Source organism: Balaenoptera physalus (genome assembly GCF_965194825.1).
Source record: "Balaenoptera physalus genome assembly, chromosome: X".
NCBI lineage: Eukaryota > Metazoa > Chordata > Mammalia > Artiodactyla > Balaenopteridae > Balaenoptera > Balaenoptera physalus.
The window spans coordinates 119,138,689-119,163,274 of NC_138903.1; positions in this window are offsets into that span (position 1 = coordinate 119,138,689).

The window sequence follows — 24,586 nt, forward strand, 5'->3', positions numbered from 1 at the left end:
CATGTCAAGGGGAGACATAGAAGATAGAAAATAGATTTAAATCTTCTAGCGATAAGAATATAATTTCTGAGATAGAAATACAATGGATAACATTATTAACATGTTAAGACACTGCAGCAGAAAAGTTTAGTGAACTTGAAGACAGAGAAATAGAAACTGTCCAAAATGAAACACAGAGAAAAAAAGATAGAAAACAAAGTAAGCAGAGAAACAATGAGCTGTGGGACAATTTCAAATGGCCTAATATATGTGTAAGTGGAGTCCCAGAAGAAGTTAGGGAGACAGAAATATTATTTGAAGAGATAATGGCTGAAACTTTTCCAAATGTAATAAAAACTATAAACCCACAGATCCAAGAACCTCAACAAAACTCAAGCACAAGAAACATGAAACCATACCAAGGCACATCATAATATTCCCTGTTTCTCCATAAATCCTTGCCATATGGTTGATGAGGATATTTGGAAAAGCTATAACTTTCATACACTGCTTTTGGAATGTAAAATAGGACAGCCACGTTGAAAAAGAGTTTGGCTGGTTAAAAAAATATTAAATATACACTGACCATATGACCTAGCTTTTCCACTCCTAAAAGGAATGAAAGCATTTGTCCATGCAAAGATGTACATGAATGTTTATAGCACCTTTATTTGTAATAGATAAAAACTGGAAACAACTCCAATGTCTATCAACAGGTGAACGGTATATTCACACCTCGGAATACTATTGGGTTGGCCAAAAAGTTCATTCGGGTTTTTCCACATCTTACGGAAAAACCCGAACGAACCTTTTGGCCAACCCAATACTTAGCCCAAAAGAGAACAAATTGTTGATATAGATGACAACATGATGAATCTCACAATAATTATGCTGAGTGAAAGAAACCACACAAAAAAGAGTACATACTGTATGATTTCTGTTACAGAAAATTCCAGAAATGCAAACTAAAGTGACATAAAGCCGATCAGTGGTTGCCTTGGAGTGGGGGAAGAGAGGGAAGGGGTATGAAGAATCTTTTGGAGATGACACAAATGTTCATTATCTTGATGGTGGTGATGGTTCGTGGTGTATACCTATGTCAAAACTCATCAAATTGTACTCTTCAGATACGTGCAGTTTAATCTACGTGTATTATACCTAAATAAAACTGTATGTAAAAATAAGTCCCCGGGGAAAAAACAACCCAAAGCGAATGGTTTGTGTGTCCAGGATCCCACCTCCAGCATTAGAACACTCACCTTTCTCTAAGGGAACCATCAGGCCTCCCAGCACCCTGTCTTGGCTCTCATCAGTGTACCGTTGTGTTTTAGAAATCGGTGTTCTTGCCCCACCTTCCCTCTGTGATGGGAACACAATGTGAACTCTTCCCAAATGCTTGCAGAATTGTGTCCATCCCTTCGTGGCAGGCTTGCAGCTCTCATTTACTGAGGATTTAACAGTGTACCTTGCACTTGACCTCTCCCAGCTCATTTAATGAACACTGTGTGATCGTGTGCCTCATTTTATAGATGGGGAACCAAAAGCTTAGAAAGGAGCTGTGGCTTACTCAGAGTCACTCTGGAACAGGCAGGGCTAGAATTTGAATTGAGGACTGACTCTGAATTTACAGCCTGGGTGGTTAGCTGCTACACTATTTTGCTTCCCTATCCTAAGCAATCCTTTAAAATGTATCACTGATATGTGAGGAACTTTATATGCCTTATCTCATCTAATTCTCCAACAATCCTGTGAGGTGGGTATTGTTAATTTTCCTTATTTTATAGATGAGAACACTGAGGCTTAGAGAAGCTAAATAATTTGCTCCAAGTCACCCCAATAGCATATGGATAACTTCAGAGGCCACTCTCTGTAGCTGCTTTGCTTACTGTCACCCTCAGGGCAGGAAAGACTTAAATCCTCTCATCTTTGGAACCACACTTAACTCTGCTCTGGAGTTTCACAGCATAACTTTGGTGCAGTGTCAGGTGCCAGGAGCATTGGAACGGCCTACCGCGTTCTACAACATGTATTCCTTGAGTGCAGGGCTTGTGTGGCTAGAACCAACGTATCACTGATTAGTATTGAATATTCAAAGTACCAAACAATTCAAACCGCCAATGGCTCTGCATTAAATATTAGGGGCTGTGGAGTTTTCAACGGCGAATTTGTATTTTGTTTTTCATTGAATTAAGACTTGGAAGTTTGATTCAAAACAATGAGCTTGATGGCAGTTAAGAATCAGAAGGGAGCTGCAGAGCCTGTGGGTTGACCAGAGAAAGACAGTTCCTCAAGTGTGCTCAGGTGCCTTCCTCGAAATGTTAGTGTTGCTTTTTGGCTGTAGACATGGGGCCAAAATGCCTTAAAATGGAGTTGACAGAAAATAGGATTATGTTTCTACGTTTAGGAAAATATTTCTGCCATGCTCAGTTATCAGCATTAGAGGGGGAGAAATCAACCTCTTCAAGCCAAACAGTAATGACCATATACATTTTAGAGCTGTTGCCCAGAGGAATGCAAAGGGTGGCATTTTTCTAGAAGTTGCTCATGTGAAATTCTTTAAAAAGACTGTTCTGTGGTACAGTGTGGTAGAGACAGTCTAGAGACACTCTGTACTGGTTTGTGAGAGCTGGTGTACTGGTTTGTTCTGTTTTCAGGAATTTTGCAAGTGATGGTTAAAAATTAAATTACATAAACGTACAGTTAAATGAATTACATTCCAAAAAAGGTAATAAATACTCAAAACACATCACTTCCTAATTGTTTTATCACCTTTGACTATTATCTGTTATCTTGAGATTCTTTAAGTCCATTGTATGTGTATATCGCAAATACTTTATTATACTGTAATGCCGCACATCTCCGCACAACTCCACGTTGACTGACATCACATTGGTCACCTGAAATTGGCCAAGGGAGTATTTTTACCACGGAAATCATCAAACACTGCAAATTAGGACACTTTTCTCTGAGAACCAGTTGTTAAACCTTTACTGACACATCACTGTCTGTAGAACACATTATTTTTATTTATATAGCTTTATTGAGATATAATCCACATGCCACACACCCATCTAGTGTACAGCTCAACTGACTGGAGTATATTCAAACACATGTGCAGGCATCACCACACTCAGTTTTAGAATATTTTCATCACCTCAAAAAGAAGCCCTTTAGCTAACAGGCCCTTATCCCGCATTCCCCACTCCTTAGCCTTAAGCAATCACTAATTTATTTTTTGTCTCTAATTTATTAGATTTACCTGTTCTGGACATTTCATATAATGGAATCATATAATATGTTGCCTTTTGTGACTGGCTTCTTTCACTTAGCATAGTGTTTTCAAGGTTCATCCATGTTGTGATGTGTGTCAGTACTTCATCCCTTTTTATGACTGAATAATATTTCATTGTATGGATATACCACCTTTTGCTTATCTGTTCATCAGCTGATGGACATTTGAGCTGTTTCTGCCTTTTGGCTATTGTGAATAGCGCTGCTATGAACATTCATGTACAGGTTTCTGTTTGAACATCTGTTTCCAGTTCTTTTGGGCATATGCCTAGGAGTGTAATTGCTAGGTCATATGGTGATTCTGTTTAATTTATTGAGGATCTGCCAAATTGTTTTCCACAACAGCTGCACCATTTTACATGCCCACCTGTAGTGTATTGGGATTCCAGTTTCTGCACATCCTCACCAACACTTGTTATTCCCCCCCATCCCCTCACCCCGCTTTTTTTTGATTATAGCCATCCTGGTGGATGTGAAGTGGAATCTCACTGTGGTCTTGATTTGCATTTCCATAAAGACTAGTGAGGTCAAGCATCTTTTCATGTGTGTATTGCCATTTGTATATCTTTCTTGGAGAAATGTCTATTCATATCCTTTTGTAGAGCACTTTTAAAATCTTTTAAAAAATCTTTTAAAATCTCTATTCCTCATAACAACCTTGGAAAGTATGTGTTATGATTCCCATCTTACAGTTGAGGTAACCGAGACTCAAAAAGATGAAACAACTTGCTTAATTTGTACACAGCTAGAAATGGAGGGATGTGTGAATGTGTCTGGCTCGAAAACCTGTACTCCCTCCATTACACCACACTGTTTCCAAGACCCTTGATCTGTCCACTGATACGTCAGTGCTAATACTCTTGTCCAGCGACTGTGCTCCTGGTGAGGTCCTCTGGCCTGGGTTCTAGTCCCAGCTCTGTACCTTGGCCTCCATATCCTCATCGCTAGCTGGATGACCTCTGTGTCACTCCATTTGTCTAATAGAAGAGTTAGCCCTTTCATTTTGGATGCAGATATCCCGAGGATTTGTACAAAGGAGGCTTGATTGCTCGGTGTGTTATTTTGAGTGGTTAATGGGGTTCTTTTTCTCGGAGCATTATGTTGCACTTGCCTACACCGCCGCTCACCTGCTTCATTTCAGCCCACACACTCAGCCTCTCAGCATCTTCTGCACTTTAATCTAAAGAGCTTAACATATTACTACCCAGAAGGGTTGGGTGTTGCCTGGAAACGTGAAATTTTTACTAGCCTGACTTTCTATTTTTTTTTAACATCTTTATTGGAGTATAATTGCTTTACATTGTTGTGTTATTTGCAGCTGTATAACAAAGTGAATCAGCTATTTGTATACATGTATCCCCATATGCCCTCCCTCTTGCATCTCCCTCCCTTCCTCCCACCCTCCCTATCCCACCCCTCTAGGTGGTCACAAAGCACCAGCTGATCTCCCTGTGCTATGCAGCTGCTTCCCACTAGCTATCTATTTTACATTTGGTAGTGTATATATGTCCATGCCACTCTCTCACTTCATCCCAGCTTACCCTTCCCCCTCCCCGTGTCCTCAAGTCCAATCTGTACATCTGCATCTTTATCCTGTCTTATCCCTAGGTTCTTTGTAGCCATTTTTAAAATTAGATTCCATATATATGTGTTAGCATACGGTATTTGTTTTTCTCTTTCTGACTTACTTCACTCTGTATGACAGACTCTAGGTCCATCCACCTCACTACAAATAGTTCAATTTCATTTCTTTTTATGGCTCAGTAATATTCCATTGTATATATGTGCCACATCTTTTTTATCCATTCAAGTGTCAGTGAACACTTAGGTTGCTCTGTATGACAGACTCTAGGTCCATCCACCTCACTACAAATAACTCAATTTCATTTCTTTTTATGGCTGAGTAATATTCCATTGTATGTATGTGCCACATCTTCTTTATCCATTCATCTGTCGATGGACACTTAGGTTGCTTCCATGTCCTGGCTATTGTAAATAGAGCTGCAGTGAACATTGTGGTACATGACTCTTTTTGAATTATGGTTTTCTTAGGGTATATGCCCAGTAGTGGGATTGCTGGTAGTTCTATATTTAGTTTTTGAAGGAACCTCCATACTGTTCTCCATAGTTGCTGTTTCAGTGTACATTCCCACCAACAGGGAAAGAGGGTTCCCTTTTCTGTACACCCTCTCCAGCATTTATTGTTTGTAGATTTTTTGATGATGGCCATTCTGACCGGTGTGAGGTGGTAGCTCATTGTAGCTTTGCTTTGCATTTCTCTAATGATTAATGATGTTGAGCATCCTTTCATGTGTTTATTGGCAATCTGTATATCTTCTTTGGAGAAATGTCTATTTAAGTATTCTGCCCAGTTTTGGATTGGGTTGTTTGTTTTTTCGATATTGACCTGTATGAGCTCCTAGTGTATTTTGGAGATTAATCCTTTGTCAGTTGCTTCGTTTGCAAATATTTTCTCCCATTCTGAGGGTTGTCTTTTCGTCTTGTTTATGGTTTCCTTTGCTGTGCAAAAGCTTTGAAGTTTCATTAGGTCCCATTTGTTTATTTTTGTTTTTATTTCCATTTCTCTAGGAGGTGGGTCAAAAAGGATCTTGCTGTGATTTATGTCATAGAGTGTTCTGCATATGTTTTCTTCTAAGAGTTTCAGAGGGTCTGGCCTTACATTTAGATCTCAAATCCATTTTGAGTTTATTTTTGTGTATGGTGTTAGGGAGTATTGTAATTTCTTTCTTTTACACGTAGCTGTCCAGTTTTCGCAGCACCACTTATTGAAGAGACTGTCTTTTCTCCATTATATATCTTTGCCTCCTTTGTCATAGATTAGTTGACCATAGGTGCGTGGGTTTATCTCTGGGCTTTCTATCTTGTTCCATTGATCTATGTTTCTGTTTTTGTGCCAGTACCATATTGTCTTGATTACTGTAGCTTTGTAGTATAGTCTGAAGTCAGGGAGTCTGATTCCTCCAGCTCCGTTTTGTTTCCCTCAAGACTGCTTTGGCTATTCGGGGTCTTTTGTGTCTCCATACAAATTTTAAGAGGATTTGTTCTAGTTCCGTAAAAAATGCCATTGGTAATTTGGTAGGGATTGCATTGAATCTGTAGATTGCTTTGGGTAGTATAGTCATTTTCACAATATTGATTCTTCCAATCCAAGAACATGGTATATCTCTCCATCTGTTGGTATCATCTTTAATTTCTTTCATCAGTGTCTTATAGTTTTCTGCATACAGGTCTTTTGTCTCCCTAGGTAGGTTTATTCCTAGGTATTTTATTCTTTTTGTTGCAATGGTAAATGGGAGTGTTTCCATAATTTCTCTTTCAGATATTTCATTATTAGTGTATAGGAATGCAAGAGATTTCTGTGCATTAATTTTGTATCCTGCAACTTTACCAAATTCATTGATTAGCTCTAGTAGGTTTCTGGTGGCATTTTTAGGATTCTCTATGTATAGTATCATGTCATCTGCAAACAGTGACAGTTTTACTTCTTCTTTTCCAATTTGTATGCTTTTATTTCTTTTTCTTCTCCGATTGCCGTGGCTAGGACTTCCAAATCTATGTTGAATAATAGTGGTGAGAGTGGACATCCTTGTCTCGTTCCAGATCTTAGAGGAAATGCTTTCAGTTTTTCACCATTGAGAATGATGTTTGCTGTGGGTTTGTCATATATGGCCTTTATTATATTGAGGTAGGTTCCCTCTATGCCCACCTTCTGGAGAGTTTTTATCATAAATGGGTGTTGAATTTTGTCAAAAGCTTTTTCTGCATCTATTGAGATGATCATATGGTTTTTATTCTTCAATTTGTTAAAATGGTGTATCAGATTGATTGATTTGCGTATATTGAAGAATCCTTGCATCCCTGGGATAAATCCCACTTGATCGTGGTGTATGATCCTTTTAATGTGTTGTTGGATTCTGTTTGCTAGTATTTTGTTGAGGATTTTTGCATCTATATTCATCAGTGATATTGGTCTGTAATTTTCTTTTTTTGCAGTATCTTTGTCTGGTTTGGTATCAGGGTGATGGTGGCCTCATAGAATGAGTTTGGGAGTGTTCCTTCCTCTGCAATTGTTTGGAAGAGTTTGAGAAGGATGGGTGTTAGCTCTTCTCTAAATGTTTGATAGAATTCACCTGTGAAGCCATCTGGTCCTGGACTTTTGTTTGTTGGAAGATTTTTAATCCCAGTTTCAATTTCATTACTTGTGATTGGTCTGTTCATATTTTCTGTTTCTTCCTGGTTCAGTCTTGGAAGGTTATACCTTTCTAAGAATTTGTCCATTTCTTCCAGGTTGTCCATTTTATTGGCATAGAGTTGCTTGTAGTAGTCTCTTAGGATGCTTTGTATTTCTGCAGTGTCTGTTGTAACTTCTCCTTTTTCATTTCTAATTCTACTGATTTGAGTCCTCTCCCTCTTTTTCTTGATGAGTCTGGCTAATGGCTTATCAATTTTGTTTATCTTCTCAAAGAACCAGCTTTTAGTTTTATTGATCTTTGCTATTGTTTTCTTTGTTTCTATTTCATTTATTTCCGCTCTGATTTTTTTTTAACATCTTTAATGGAGTATAATTGCTTTACAATGCTGTATTAGTTTCTGCTTTATAAAAAAGTGAATCAGTTATACATATACATATGTTCCCATATCTCTTTCCTCTTGCATCTCCCTCTGATCTTTATGATTTCTTTCCTTCTGCTAACTTTGGGTTTTGTTTGTTCTTCTTTCTCTAGTTCCTTTAGGTGTAAGGTTAGATTGTTTACTTGAGATTTTTCTTGTTTCTTTAGGTAGGCTTGTATAGCTATAATCTTCCCTCTTAGAACTGCTTTTGCTGCATCCCGTAGATTTTGGGTCGTCGTGTTTTCATTGTCATTTGTCTCTAGGTATTTTTTGATTTCGTCTTTGATTTCTTCAGTGGTCTCTTGGTTATTTAGTAACGTATTGTTTAGCCTCCATGTGTTTGTGCTTTTCACGTTTTTTTCCCTGTAATTCATTTCTAATCTCATAGCATTGTGGTCAGAACAGAAGCTGCATATGATTTCAATTTTCTTAAATTTACTGAGGCTTGATTTGTGACCCAAGATGTGATCTATCCTGGCGAATGTTCCGTGCGCACTTGAGAAGAACGTGTAATCTGCTGTTTTTGGATGGAATGTCCTATAAATATCAATTAAATCTATCTGGTCTATTGTGTCATTTAAGGCTTCTGATTCCTTATTTATTTTCATTTTGGATGATCTGTCCATTGGTGTAAGTGAGGTGTTAAAGTCCCCCACTATTATTGTGTTACTGTCGATTTCCTCTTTTATAGCTGTTAGCAGTTGCCTTATGTATTGAGGTGCTCCTATGTTGGGTGCATATATATTTATAATTGTTATATCTTCTTCTTGGATTGATCCCTTGATCATTATGTAGTGTCCCTCCTTGTCTCTTGTAACATTCTTTATTTTAAAGTCTATTTTATCTGATATGAGTATAGCTACTCCAGCTTTCTTTTGATTTCCATTTGCATGGAATATCTTTTTCCATCCCCTCACTTTCAGTCTGTATGTGTCCCTAGGTCTGAAGTGGGTCTCTTGTAGACAGCATATATATGGGTCTTGTTTTTGTATCCATTCAGTAAGCCTGTGTCTTTTGGTTGGAGCATTTAATCCATTCACGTTTAAGGTAATTATCGATATGTATGTTCCCATGACCATTTTCTTAATTGTTTTGGGTTTGTTTTTGTAGGACCTTTTCTTCTCTTGTGTTTCCCACTTAGAGAAATTCCTTTAGCATTTGTTGTAGAGCTGGTTTGGTGGTGCTGAATTCTCTTAGCTTTTGCTTGTCTGTAAATCTTTTGATTTCTCCATCAAATCTAAATGAGATCCTTGCCGGGTAGAGTAATCTTGGTTGTAGGTTCTTCCCTTTCATCACTTTAAGTATATCATGCCACTCCCTTCTGACTTGTAGAGTTTCTGCTGAGAAATCAGCTGTTAACCTTATGGGAGTTCCCTTGTATGTTATTTGTCATTTTTCCCTTGCTGCTTTCAATAATTTTTCTTTGTCTTTAATTTTTGCCAATTTGATTACTATGTGTCTTGGCGTGTTTCTCCTTGGGTTTATCCTGTATGGGACTCTCTGCGCTTCCTGGACTTGGGTGGCTATTTCCTTTCCCATGTTAGAGAAATTTCTGACAATAATCTCTTGAAATATTTTCTCTGGTCCTTTCTCTCTCTCTTCTCCTTCTGGGACCCCTATAATGCGAATGTTGTTGCGTTTAATGTTGTCCCAGAGGTCTCTTAGGCTGTCTTCATTTCTTTTCATTCTTTTTTCTTTAGTCTGTTCCGCAGCAGTGAATTCCACCATTCTGTCTTCCAGGTCACTTATCTGTTCTTCTGCCTCAGTTATTCTGCTGTTGATTCCTTCTAGTGTAGTTTTCATTTCAGTTATTGTATTGTTCATCTCTGTTTGTTTGTTCTTTAATTCTTCTAGGTCTTTGTTAAACATTTCTTGCATCTTCTCGATCTTTGCCTCCATTCTTATTCGGAGGTCCTGGATCATCTTCACTATCATTATTCTGAATTCTTTTTCTGGAGGGTTGCCTATCTCCACTTCATTTAGTTGTTTTTCTGGGGTTTTATCTTGTTCCTTCATGTGGTATATAGCCCTCTGCCTTTTCATCTTGCCTATCTTTCTGTGAATGTGGTTTTTGTTCCACAGGCTGCAGGATTGTAGTTTTTCTTGCTTCTGCTGTCTGCCCTCTCTCCCAGCACCACTTATTGAAGAGGCTGTCTTTTCTCCATTGTATATTCTTGCCTCCTTTATCAAAGATAAGGTGACCATATGTGCGTGGGTTTATCTCTGGACTTTCTATCCTGTTCCATTGATCTATATTTCTGTTTTTGTGCCAGTACCATACTGTCTTGTCTGTAGCTTTGTAGTATAGTCTGAAGTCCAGGAGCCTGATTCCTCCAGTTCCATTTTTCCTTCTCAAGATTGCTTTGGCTATTCGGGGTCTTTTGTGTTTCCATACAACTTGTGAAATTTTTTGTTCTAGTTCTGTGAAAAATGCCCGTGGTAGTTTGATAGGGATAGCATTGAATCTGTAGATTGCTTTGGGTAGTAGAGTCATTTTCAGAATGTGGATTCTTCCAATCCAAGAACATGGTATATCTCTCCATCTCTTTGTGTCATCTTTGATTTCTTTCATCAGTGTCTTATAGTTTTCTGAGTACAGGTCTTTTGCCCCCTTAGGTAGGTTTATTCGTAGGTATTTTATTCTTTTTGTTGCAGTGGTAAATGGGAGTGTTCCCTTAATTTCTGTTTCAGATTTTTCATCATTAGTGTATAGGAGTGGAATAGATTTCTGTGCATTAATTTTGTATCCTGCTAGTTTACCAGATTCATTGATGAGCTTCAGTAGTTTTCCGGTAGCATCTTTAGGATTCTCTATGTATAGTATCATGTCATCTGCAAACAGTGCCAGTGTTACTTCTTCTTTTCTGATTTGGGTTCCTTTTATTTATTTTTCTTCTCTGATTGCTGTGGCTAAAACTTCCAAAACTATGTTGTATAATAGTGGTCAGAGTGGGCAACCTTGTCTTGTTCCTGATCTTAGAGGAAATGGTTTCAGTTTTTCAGCATTGAGAATGATGATTGCTGTGGGTTTGTCATATATGACCTTTATTATGTTGGGGTAAGTTCCCTCTATGCCTACTTTCTGGAGAGTTTTTATCATAAATGAGTGTTGAATTTGTCGAAAGCTTTTTCTACATCTATTGAGATGATCTTATGGTTTTTATCCTTCAGTTTGTTAATATGGTGTATCACATTGATTGATTTGCGTATATTGAAGAATCCTTGCATTCCTGGGATAAACCCCAATTGATCATTGTGTATGATCCTTTTTTTTTAACGTTTTATTGGAGTAAAATTGCTTTACAATGGTGTGTTAGTTTCTGCTTTATAACAAAGTGAATCAGTTTTACTTGTACATATATCCCCATATCTCTTCCCTCTTGCGTCTCCCTCCCTCCTAGCCTGCCTATCCCACCCTTCTAGCTGGTCACAAAGCACCAAGCTCATCTCCCTGTGCTATGCAACTGCTTCCCACTAGCTATCTATTTTACATTTAGTAGTGTTTATATGTCCATATGTACACTACCACTCTCTCACTTTGTCCCAGCTTACACTTCCCCCTCCCCGTGTCCTCAAGTCCATTCTCTAGTAGCTCTGCGTCTTTATTCCCATCTTGCCCCTAGGTTCTTCATGACCTTTTTTTTTTTTTAGATTCCATATATATGTGTTAGCATACAGTATTTGTTTTTCTCTTTCTGACTTACTTCACTCTGTATGACAGACTCTAGGTCCATCCACCTCACTACAAATAACTCAATTTCGTTTCTTTTTATGGCTGAGTAATATTCCATTGTATATATGTGCCACATCTTTATCCATTCATCTGTCAATGGACACTTAGGTTGCTTCCATGTCCTGGCTATTGTAAATAGAGCTGTGATGAACATTGGGGTACATGACTCTTTTTGAATTATGGTTTTCTCAGGGTATATGCCCAGGAGTCGGATTGCTGGGTCGTATTGTAGTTCTATTTTTAGTTTTTTAAGGAACCTTCACACTCTTCTCTATAGTGGCTGTATCAATTTACATTCCCACCAACAGTATATGAGGGTTCCCTTTTCTCCACACCCTCTCCGGCATTTACTGTTTGTAGATTTTTTGATGATGGCCATTCTGACCGGTGTGAGATGATATCGCATTGTAGTTTTGATTTGCATTTCTCTAATGACTAATGATGTTGAGCATTCTTTCATGTGTTTGTTGGCAATCTGTATATCTTCTTTGGAGAAATGTCTATTTAGGCCTTCTGCGCATTTTTGGATTGGGTTGTTTGTTTTTTTGATATTGAGCTGCATGAGCTGCTTGTAAATTTTGGAGATTAATCCTTTGTCAGTTGCTTCATTTGAAAATATTTTCTCCCATTCTGAGGGTTGTCTTTTCGTCTTGTTTATGGTTTCCTTTGCTGTGCAAAAGCTTTTAAGTTTCATTAGGTCCCATTTGTTTATTTTTGTTTTTATTTCCATTTCTCTAGGAGGTGGGTCAAAAAGGATCTTGCTGTGATTCATGTCATAGAGTGTTCTGCCTATGTTTTCCTCTAAGAGTTTTATAGTGTATGGCCTTACGTTTAGGTCTTTAATCCATTTTGAGTTTATTTTTCTGTATGATGTTAGAGAGTGTTCCAATTTCATTCTTTTACATGTAGCTGTCCAGTTTTCCCAGCACCACTTATTGAAGAGGCTGTCTTTTCTCCATTGTATATTCTTGCCTCCTTTATCAAAGATAAGGTGACCATATGTGCGTGGGTTTATCTCTGGGCTTTCTGTCCTGTTCCATTGATCTCTATTTCTTTTTTTGTGCCAGTACCATACTGTCTTGATTACTGTAGCTTTGTAGTATAGTGTGAAGTCCAGGAGCCTGATTCCTCCAGCTCCCTTTTTCCTTCTCAAGATTGCTTTGGCTATTCTGAGTCTTTTGTGTTTCCTTACAAATTGTGAAATTTTTTGTTCTAGTTCTGTGAAAAAATGCCAGTAGTGGTTTGATAGGGATTGCATTGAATCTGTAGATTGCTTTGGGAAGTATAGTCATTTTCGCAATGTTGATTCTTCCGATCCAAGAACATGGTATATCTCTCCATCTATTTGTATCATCTTTAATTTCTTTCATCAGTGTCTTATAATTTTCTGCATACAGGTCTTTTGTCTTCTTAGGTAGGTTTATTCGTAGGTATTTTATTCTTTGTGTTGCAGTGGTAAATGGGAGTGTCTCCTTAATTTCACTTTCAGATTTTTCATCATTAGTGTATAGGAATGGAATAGATTTCTGTGCATTAATTTTGTATCCTGCTACTTTACCAAATTCATTGATTAGCTCTAGTACTTTTCAGGTAGCATCTTTAGGATTCTCTATGTATAGTATGATGTCATGTGCAAACAGTGACAACTTTACTTCTTCTTTTCCAATTTGGATTCCTTTTATTTATTTTTCTTCTCTGATTGCTGTGGCTAAAACTTCCAAAACTATGTTGAATAATAGTCGTGAGAGTGGGCAACCTTGTCTTGTTCCTGATCTTAGTGGAAATGGTTTCAGTTTTTCACCATGAGGACGATGTTGGCTGTGGGTTTGTCATATATGGCCTTTATTATCTTGAGGTAAGTTCCCTCTATGCCTACTTTCTGGAGGGTTTTTATCATGAATGGGTTTTGAATTCTGTCAAAAGCTTTCTCTGCATCTATTGAGATGATCATATGGTTTTTCTCCTTCAGTTGTTAATATGGTCTGTTACATTGATTGATTTGCATATATTGAAGAATCCTTGCATTCCTGGGACAGACCCCACGTGATCATGGTGTATGATCCTTTTAATGTGCTGCTGGATTCTGTTTGCTAGTATTTTGTTGAGGATTTTTGCATCCATGTTCAACAGTGATATTGGTCTGTAGTTTTCTTTTTTTGTGACATCTTTGTCTGGTATTGATATCCAGGTGATGGTGGCCTCATAGAATGAGTTTGGAGTGTTCCTCCCTCTGTGCTTCCTGGAGTTAATTAACTATTTCCTTACCCATATTAGGGAACTTTTCAACTATAATCTCTTCAAATATTTTCTCAGTCCTTTTCTTTTTCTCTTCTTCTTCTGGGACCCCTATAATTCGAATCTTGGTGTGTTTATATTGTCTCAGAGGTCTCTGAGACTGTCCTCAATTCTTTTCATTCTTTTTCCTTTATTTTGCCCTGCAGTAGTTATTTCCACTATTTTATCTTCCAGGTCAGTTATCCGTTCTTCTGCCTCAGTTATTCTGCTATTGATCTTTCTAGAGAGTGTTTAATTTCATTTATTGGGTTGTTCATGATTGTTTGTTTGCTCTTTGGTTCTTCTAGGTCCTTGTTAAATGTTTCTTGTAGTTTCTCCATTCTATTTCTAAGATTTTGGATCATCTTTACTATCATTATTCTGAGTTATTTTTTAGGTAGACTGCCTATTTCCTCTTCATTTGTTAGGTCTGGTGGGTTTTTACCTTGCTCCTTCATCTGCTGTGTGTTTCTTTGTCTTCTCATATTGCTTAACTTACTGTGTTTGTGGTCTGCCTTTCGCAGGCTGCAGGTTTGTAATTCCTGTTGTTTTTGGTGTCTGCCCCCAGTGACTAAGGTTGGTTCAGTGGGTTGTGTAGGCTTCCTGGTGGAGGGGACTGGTGCCTGTGTTCTGGAGCCTGAGGCTGGATCTTGTCTTTCTGGTGGGCAGGTCCACGTCTGGTGGTGTGTTTTTGGGTATCTGTGACCTTATTATGATTTTAGGCAGCCTCTCAGCTAATGCGTGGGGTTGTGTTCCTGTCTTGCTAGTTGTTTGGCATAGGATGTCCAGCACTGTAGCTTGCTGGTCGTTGAGTGGAGCTGGGTCTTGGCATTGAGATGGAGATCTCTGGAAGGTTTTCGCCATTTGATATATCATGGAGCTGGGAGGTGTCTGGTGGACTAATGTCCTGAACTTGGGTCTCCCACCTCAGAGGCACAGCCCTGACGCCTGGCTGGAGCACGAATATCCTGTCATTCACACGGATCAGAATAAAAGGGAGAAAAAATTAAAGTAAGAAAGATAAAGATAAAATAAAATAAAATAAGATAAAATAAGATAAAATAAAATAAAAAAGTTATTAAAATAAAAACAGAAATAATTATTAAAAATTATTAAAGTAATTTAAAAAAAAGAAAGAAAGAAGAGAACAACCAAACCAAAAAACAAATCCACCAATGATTACAAGCACTGAAAACTGTACTAAAAAAAAAAAACAAAAAGAGGAACTTACAAAAAAATGGACAGTCAGAACCCTAGGAGAAATGGTAAAAGCAAAGCTATACAGACAAAATCACACACAGAAGCATACGCATACACACTCACAAAAAGAGAAAAAGGGAAAAAAAATATATATATTGTTGCTCCCAAAGTCTACCTTCTCAATTTGGGATGATTCCTTGTCTATTCAGGTATTCCACAGATGCAGGGTACATCAAGTTGATTGTGGAGATTTAATCCGCTGCTTCTGAGGCTGCTGGGAGATATTTCCTTTCTCTTCTTTGTTCGCACAGCTCCCGGGGTTCAGCTTTGGATTTGGACCCACCTCTGCATGTAGGTCGCCTGAGGGCGTATGTTCTTTGCTCAGAAAGGACGGGGTTAAAGGAGCAGCTGATTCGGGGACTCTGGCTCACTCAGGCCAGGGGAAGGGAGGGGTACAGATGCAGGGCGAGCCTGCGGCAGCAGAGGCCACCATGACGTTGCACCAGCCTGAGGCGCGCCGCATGTTCTCCCGGGGAAGTTGTCCCTGGATCACGGGACCCTGGCAGTGGTGGGCTGCACAGGCTCCCGGGAGGGGCAGTGTGGAGAGTGACCTCTGCTCGCACACAGGCTTCGTGGTGGTGGCAGCAGCAGCCTTAGCGTCCCATGCCCGTCTCTGGGGTCCGCGCTGATAGCCGCGGCTCATGCCCGTCTCTGGAGCCCCTTTAAGCGGTGCTCTGAATCCCCTCTCTTCACGCACCAGGAAACAAAGAAGCAAGGAAGAGTCTCTTGCCTTTTCGGCAGCTCCAGACTTTTCCCGGACTCCCTCCCGGCTAGCCGTGGCGCACTAGCCCCCTTCAGGCTTTGTTCACGCAGCCAACCCCAGTCCTCTCTCTGCGATCCGACCGAAGCCTGAGCCTCAGCTCCCAGCCCCTGCCCGCCCCGGCGGGGGAGCAGACAAGCCTCTCGGGCTGGTGAGTGCTGGTTGGCACCGATCCTCTGTGCGGGAATCTCTCCGCTTTGCCCTCCGCACCACTGTGGCTGCGCTCTCCTCTGTGGCTCCGAAGCTTCCCCCCTCTGCCACCCGCAGTCTCTGCCCGCGAAGGGGCTTCGTAGTGTGTGGAAACCTTTCCTTCTTCACAGCTCCCTCCCACTGGTGCAGGTCCCGTCCCTATTCTTTTGTCTCTGTTTTTTCTTTTTTCTTTTGCCCTACCCAGGTACGTGGGGAGTTTCTTGCCTTTTGGGAGGTCTGAGGTCTTCTGCCAGCATTCAGTAGGTGTTCTGTAGGAGTTGTTCCACAAGTAGATGTATTTCTGATGTATTTGTGGGGAGGAAGGTGATCTCCACGTCTTACTCTTCCACCATCTTGAAGCTCCTCCTCTGATGTATGATCCTTTTAATGTGCTGTTGGATTCTGTTTGCTAGTATTTTGTTGAGGATTTTTGCATCTATGTTCATCAGTGATAGTGGCCTATAGTTTTCTTTTTTTGTAACATCTTTGGTTTTGGTATCAGGGTGATGGTGGCCTTGTAGAAAGAGATTGGGAGTGTTCTTCCTCTGCTATATTTTGGAAGAGTGTGAGAAGGATAGGTGTTAGCTCTTCTCGGAATGTTTGATAGAATTTGCCTGTGAATCCATCTGGTCCTGGGCTTTTGTTTGTTGGAAGATTTTTAATCACAGTCTCAATTTCAGTGCTTGTGATTGGTCCGTTTATATTTTCTGTTTTTCCTAGTTCAATCTCGGAAGGTTGTGCTTTTCTGAGAATTTGTACATTTTTTCCGGGTTGTCCATTTTATTGGCATATAGTTGCTTGTAGTAATCTCTCATGATCCTTTGTATTTCTGCAGTGTCAGTTGTTACTTCTCCTTTTTCATTCCTAATTCTGTTGATTTGAGTCTTTTCCCTTTTTTTCTTGATGAGTCTGGCTGATGGTTTATCAATTTTGTTTATCTTCTCAAAGAACCAGCTTTTAGTTTTATTTATCTTTGCTATCGTTCCTTCATTTCTTTTTCATTGATTTCTGATCTGATCTTTATGATTTCTTTCCTTCTGCTAACTTAGGGGGTTTTTTTGTTCTTCTTTCTCTAATTGCTTTAGGTGTAAGGTTAGGTTGTTTATTTGAGATGATTCTTGTTTCTTGAGGCAGGATTGTATTGCTATAAACTTCCCTCTCAGAACTGCTTTTAGTGCATCCTATAGGTTTTGGGCCGTCGTGTTTTCATTGTCATTTGTTTCTAGGTATTTTTTGATTTCCTCTTGGATTTCTTCAGTGATGTCTTGGTTATTTAGTAGTGTATTGTTTAGCCTCCATGTGTTTGTATTTTTTACAGTTTTTTTCCTGTAATTGATATCTAGTCTCATAGCGTTGGGGTCAGAAAAGATACTTGATATGATTTCATTTTTCTTAAATTTACAGGGGCTTGATTTGTGACCCAAGATATGATCTATCCTGGAGAATGTTCCATGTGCACTTGAGAAGAAAGTGTATTCTGTTGTTTTTGGATGGAATGTCCTATAAATATCAATTAAGTCCATTTTGTTTAATGTATCATTTAAAGCTTGTGTTTCCTTATTTATTTTCATTTTGGATGATCTTTCCATTGGTGAAAGTGGGGTGTTAAAGTCCCCTACTATGATTGTGTTACTGTCGATTTCCCCTTTTATGGCTGTTAGCATTTGCCTTATGTACTGTGGTGCTCCTATGTTGGGTGCATAAATATTTACAATTGTTATATCTTCTTCTTGGATCGATCCCTTGATCATTATGTAGTGTCCTTCTTTGTCCCTTGTAATAGTCTTTATTTTAAAGTCTATTTTGTCTGATATGGGAATTGCTACTCCAGCTCTCTTTTGATTTCCATTTGCATGGAATATCTTTTTCCATCCCCTCAATTTCAGTCTGTATGTGTCCCTAGGTCTGAAGTGGGTCTCTTGTAGACAGCATATATATGGGTTTTGTTTTTGTATCCATTCAGCCAGTCTGTGTCTTTTGGTGGGAGCATTTAAGCCATTTACATTTAAGGTAGTTATCAATATGTACGTTCCTATTCCCATTTTCTTAATTGTTTTGAGTTTGTTATTGTAGGTCTTTTCCTTCTCCTGTGTTTCCTGCCTAGAGAAGTTATTTTAGCATTTGTTGTAGAGCTGGTTTGGTGGTGCTGAATTCTCTTAGCTTTTGCTTGTCTTTAAAGGTTTTAATTTCTCTGTCAAATCTGAATGAGATCCTTGCTGGCTAGAGTAATCTTGGTTGTAGGTTCTTCCCTTTCATCACTTTAAATATATCCTGCCACTCCCTTCTGGCTTGCAGAGTTTCTGCTGAAAGATCAGCTGTTAACCTTATGGGGATTCCCTCGTATGTTATTTGTTGTTTTTCCCTTGCTGCTTTTAATATTTTTTCTTTGTATTTAATTTTTGATAGTTTGATTAATATGTGTCTTGGCATGTTTCTCCTTGGATTTCTCCTGTATGGGACTCTCTTTGCTTCCTGGACTTTATTAACTATTTCCTTTCCCATATTAGGGAAGTTTTCAACTATAATCTCTTCAAATATTTTCTCAGTCCCTTTCTCTTTCTCTTCTTCTTCTGGGACCCCAAGAATTCGAATGTTGGTGCGTTTAATGTTGTCCCAGAGGTCTCTGAGACTGTCCTCAAGTTTTTTTCATTCTTTTTTCTTTATTCTGCTCTGCAGTCATTATTTCCACTATTTTATCTTCCAGGTCACTTATCCGTTCTTCTGCCTCAGTTATTCTGCTACTGACTCCTTCTAGAGAATTTTTAATTTCATTTATTGTGTTGTTCATCATTGTTTGTTTGCTCTTTAGTTCTTCTAGGTCCTTGTTAAAAGTTTCCTGCATTTTCTCCATTCTGTTTCCAAGATTTTGGATCCTCTTTACTATCATTACTCTGATTTCTTTTTCATGTAGACTGCCTATTTCCTCTTTATTTGTTTGGTCTGGTGGGTTTTTACCTTGCTCCTTCATCTGCTGTGTGTTTCTCTGTCTTCTCCTTTTGCTTAACTTACTGTGTTTGGGGTCTTCTTTTTTTCAGGCTGCAGGTTCGTAGTTCCTGTTGTTTTTGGTGTCTGCCGTCAGTGGGTAAGGTTGGTTCAGTGGGTTGTGTAGGCTTCCTGGTTTAGGGGACTGGTGCCTGTGTTCTGGTGGATGAGGCTGGATCTTGTCTTTCTGGTGGGCAGGACCGTATCTGGTGGTGTGTTTTGGGGTGTCTGTGACCTTATTATGATTTTAGGCAGCCTCTCTGCTAATGGATGGGGCTGTGTTCCTGTCTTGCTAGTTGTTTGGCATGGGGTGTCCAGCCCTGGAACTTGCTGGTCGTTCAGTGGAGCTGGGTCTTAGCATTGAGACAGAGATGTCTGGGAGAGCTTTCGCCGTTGCATATTACGTGGGGCCTTGAGGTCTCTGGTGGTCCAGTGTCCTGAAGTCGGCTCTCCCACTTCAGAGGCTCAGGCCTGACCCCCGGCCAGAGCACCAAGACTCTGTCAGCCGCATGGCAGTTAATGTGGCAGTCTCCATTCTGAAGTCAGATTATGAGGGTCTACAGTAGCTGTTCAGCTAGAACAGGCTGACTTGGGAGCATTTTGTCTACGAGGCTGTCTCCAGCAGCCGGTGGCTAAAAGAGTAGGTCTCCACATGTGCTGTCAGAATCTTAAACGTTTATATAGAGGTCTTCACTGGGTTCAGTCCTGGATTCGGTACAGATGGTCTCAAGAGCACCTTACTCTCTCAAGGCTGTGTACTTGAAACAGCTCCTAAGCCTGAGGGTCTACAAGCTGCAGGAAGACGAGACCGCCTGGGGCGGCTTGCAAGCCGTGATTCTTGCCACAAACCCTGCTTCTGTCGTCGTGGAATCTGGCTTCCCCCACCGCTCTGCAATGAGTTTTCACTGAAGCTTTCTCTCTGTGCTGAGGAGATTCATGCTACCTGAGTTGCCCAAAGCCATAGAGCACATAAATATTGGGGCTGGGGTACAAACCCAGCATATCTGGCTCCAAGGTCTGTGTTACGTCACCCAACGAGAGTGGGGAGGCCATGCACCTAAACGCCTCACCCCCACGAGCCGCCTCCTCAAACCCACGCTGCCGCAGGAAGAGTCGCGCGCCCCGGCGCCCCTGCGCAGCCACGCAAACCCCTCTCAGCCTTAGAGGCTCGTGTTTTCAGTGTAGCACGGGGTTCCGATCCTACCAGCCCCCGCGAATGAACGTGGAGCTACAGGCGCTCGGAGGCTGGCACTGAGGCTGCACTGTGGGAAGCAAAGCCTCTCCCCTTTGCCTGACTTTCTTCCACATAATTTTTGCCTAAGTCAGTTAAGATAGATCTCTCCATCAGTTTTTGGGGGGAGGCCATGGTGTCTAGACTTCTCTTCTCAGAGAAAATCAGGTTTATCCCTGTTTCCTGTCCCTGTGCCCATCGCTCATCCATGATACGACGGTACCCTGACTCCCATGGTGGTTTGGAACTCTGTCAAAATCTTCCGTTTTCACATTCCCTTTTTTTATCCATGCATGTTTTTACTGCTTAAGCATTTCTGATAGATCGGCCAGGCATGAATTCATCTTCTGTAAACTGTTTTCCAAACCGTCATTGAGCTCCTCCTTTGTTATAAAAATTATGTGTTGCCCAGCCCGTGACCCGGGATCTCTTTAGGACCCTTATCAATGGAACTCGTACTGGCAACGTGGCAGCCTTGTTGTGGGGGCCGTTGGTGAGGACAGACTGCACCTTCTGGCCTAGTTTCATGGAGACACTTTGCCCCTGAATCCTAGTGAAGGGTGCACATTTAGGCCATTCTGCAGGCCTTGGACATCCACAGCATTTGCCACTATGTGGTCTCATGACTTGGACACTTCCAGTGGGAGCTGGGGAGCAGACATCCCCGTGATACCCTGCTTGGTATTTGTTCACTTCTTGGCCTCCCAAGCATGGCTGTTATCCCAACTGTCAGTTGTCCCCACTGATTGTCTTGCTGGCATTCTTCTTAGATTAGACCTCAAGAGGCTCTTAACTTTGGCTTTCAGGTACCTTGCGTGGTTCGTCTTCAGTTCCTTTGGTCCCCCAGAGTTGTAGTTTGCCTCTGCTCCACCACTTTTGGGGAGCGTCTTTGTTCCCTTTGCTTGAGCCACCTTTCCAGTTGAAGAAGGAGATTTTATCATACTGCTCATCTCTCTCTTACTTGGCTACTTAGTTGCTCAAAGATAGTTCTTTCAAAGTCTCTGATGTTTTGGATTCTTGGTGCACATTGCCCTAGATTTTCAGTAAGATGTTTTCTAAACTATCTACAGGCCTCTTGTGGTTATTGCCGTACTTAACTCTTTCATATTCTTTCCTAACGAATGCTCACATTTGGTCAGAATGAAGTAAGTCAGCCTGTGGTGGATTTCTTTGGCTTTCCCTCTCCCACTGGGATGCTGGCCCTGATTATTCTGGGATCAACATTTTAGAAGCCTTACTCAAAATAACCTGATCAGTATCTCTTACTAATGATAGGCTTCCATCTTCCATAGGGGCCTAGGGTGAAGGGAGAGGACGGATGAAACCGATAGGTGCTATGTGGCAATATGGGGTGTCAGAGAACCTGGCTTCTAGCCTGTGTCAGTCACAGTTTTCCTGTATGATAGTACGAAGGCCATTTCCCTTCTCAGGGCTCAGTTTCATCCTTTTAATGAGAGGACTGGCCCATAGGAAGGACAGGGGTGTATAAATGTGGTCCCAATGATTCAGTTTCCATTACTGTGTTTTCAACACGCACCCCTGTCTATGAGTAAAGAGTTAGATTCAGATCGAGTGAGCCTTGGGCAAGATTGTTGGATCCTTCCGGTATCTGAACCCTGGAATCAGGATTTAGATCAGAATTGGTAGCTGGGACTGGGCTGTATGGCTCTGGAGAAAAGGGTCCCAAACTTCCATTCTCTGTTTCATCACACCTAGCCCTGTACTCTGGCTCTTTAATCTTTTCCACAGTGGGGTGGGGAGCACTGCTGACCAAGCTTAGTGTTTCTTTGAGTACAGTGATGCTGAACTTTTTTGCTTCTGAATAAGGGACCCCTGAAACTAATGAAAGAAACTAATGAAAGCTAGGGACCCTGTCCACCAAAAAATGCATGTACACGGACACACACACACACACACACACACACACATACACACCAATCCGAACCCAGTTGTAGGGGGTTCATGACCTATGAAGGCAGTCCATGCAGTCTGGAGTCTAGGGATCCTTGGTTAATAGCTCCTGCCCTAGAAGGTGGCTCCTGGCCAGCACTGAGCTCAGCATCCTCCCTTGCAGCTTGGTTATGCTCTGGCTTCATGGACTAGGACCAGTGTGGGTGATCAACAAACCACCGGAATTGATCCAGAGCCTTGATTGTGTCTGGAAGGAGTCATTTTCCCTTGGATAGTAATTCTGTAGCTGAGAAGTTGTGCTAAGCCCTGCCAGCAGTAAAAAGGAGAAGGAATGAGGGCCAAGTGGGCAGATTCTCACGGCATCTCAGGTCAAGGAGCTTTCTGTGATGGGAGGCTTGCTGGTGGATGTAGAATCACCGGGAAGTGCTTCTGTGGCTGGTAAATGGGGAAGAGAATCCATTGCTTTCTATTATACCAGCCAGAAGCTATGAAAAAGCAGACCAGTAGAGAGTAAGGTAAAAGCTCAATTGAGAGTGAAGTTATGTTCCAATGCCAGGCAGTGGTTTGAATGAGGGTGAAGAACTAATGGATGAAATGAGTAGACTTAGAGAGCCAGTGACCTAAAAAAGCAGCAGCCGAAGGAGAAGTAAATGGTAGAGGAGGGGGAACGTTCTTAGGGAAAACCTCTCTCACCCTGATATTTTATTTCTTGATGGAGACATGATTTCCTTTGAGAGAGCTTGCTCATCTGTGCCAGTGGAGCTGTGGGGACATGTGAGGGGGAAGCTGGGATCCAGAGAGTGGAGATTAGAAGTTGGGCAAAGAGCACTTCAGTGCATGCAGATTCGTCCTTAATGTACCTGGGTTTGGTCTGTTTTGAAGCAGAATGTCCTTTCTGAAGACTGAGCTGGGTTGAGTGCTGGCTCTACACACCCGCCAAGGTGAGCAGTAGCTGCCTAAGAGGTGGAGCTTGTGAAACAGCTTTGGCTAGACTGGGGTACCATCAGAGAAATGCTCCTTTGGGGCTCACAGGCAGAGGAAAAAGGGGTCAGTTAGTTGGAATTCATCGTGTCAGTCTTGGGCATCTGTTTGGCATCATGAGTTTACCCCTGGCATTGACCCAGCCAAAGAGCTGGAGTGGCAGCTGAAGTGTAACTGTGGCAGGAGGAGAGTCCTACTTTGCCTGTGGTGTGTTCAAGTGGGACAAGCCAATGGGGCTTGGAGGCTGAATAGCTTTCTTTGCTCAAATGTAGCACCTTCCCTGCCCAAGGCAACATGCCGTTTCTGTGGGTGGTTGTAGGTATGCTCATGGGGTAATAGCCAAGGAAATGTTTATAATCAACCACTTCAGAGGCGGCAGGAGTGACCTGCTGCTAACAGACCACTCACCATCACTTACTTGCCCCACCACAAGAAGGCAGAGAAGTTTTTTTCCTCCCTCCCTCCTTCTTTCTTTATCTCTTTCCCTCCCTTCCTTCCTTCCTTCCTTCCTTCCTTCCTTCCTTCCTTCCTTCCTTCCTTCCTCCCTCCCTCCCTCCCTCCCTCCCTCCCTCCCTCTCTCTCTCTCTCTCTCTTTCTTTCTTTCTTTCTTTCTTTCTTTCTTTCTTCCTCTCTCTCTCTTCATCCCTCCCTCTCTCTCTCTCTTTCTTTCTTTCTTCTTAGACCTCTCTTATCATCTTTATGGTCAAGGACTTTTGGGAGAAAACTTTGAGAGTAGGTTACCAGGGAAAAGGCGCTGAGGAAGGGTGCCAGGCAAGCTGAATTAATGACCACTATAGGTTGCTGGGGATCCCTTGGCTTTCTTTGGGTTCACTCTTATGTTCATGGGCCCTTCAGAAGAGTTTGACTTGTTCTTTAACCTTTGCCATCCAGTGCTAGGCTGGGGTCCATCCCATCACTTTTGTTCATTCTTGTTTGACAGGCCGTGCTCTGGGTCTCAGACTCAACTGCTAGAGCCGCATCCAGGAGGGGCAGTTCCGGAAAGGTAACACATTCTGTTATGTTCTGTGGGCAACAGGAGTGGGGGCTACACGGGACATGCTAGTGTCTGACTCACCTTTCACTTCTAACACAAAGAGCCTATTCCACAGCCCTCTCCTCAGATATATACATATCAGTGTGTGTGTGTGCACTTTTCTTCCTTCCTTCCTTCCTTCCCTTCCCTTTCCTCCCTCCCTCCTTTCTTCCTTCCTTCCTTCCTTTCTTTCTTTCTTTCTCTCTCTCTTTCTTTCTTTCTTTCCCCGTTCCTTCCTCCTGCCTGCCTTCCTTCTTTCTTTCTTTCTTCTTTCTCTCTCCCTTCCTCCCTCCCTCCCGTCCTTCCTTCCTTCCTTCCTTCCTTCCTTCC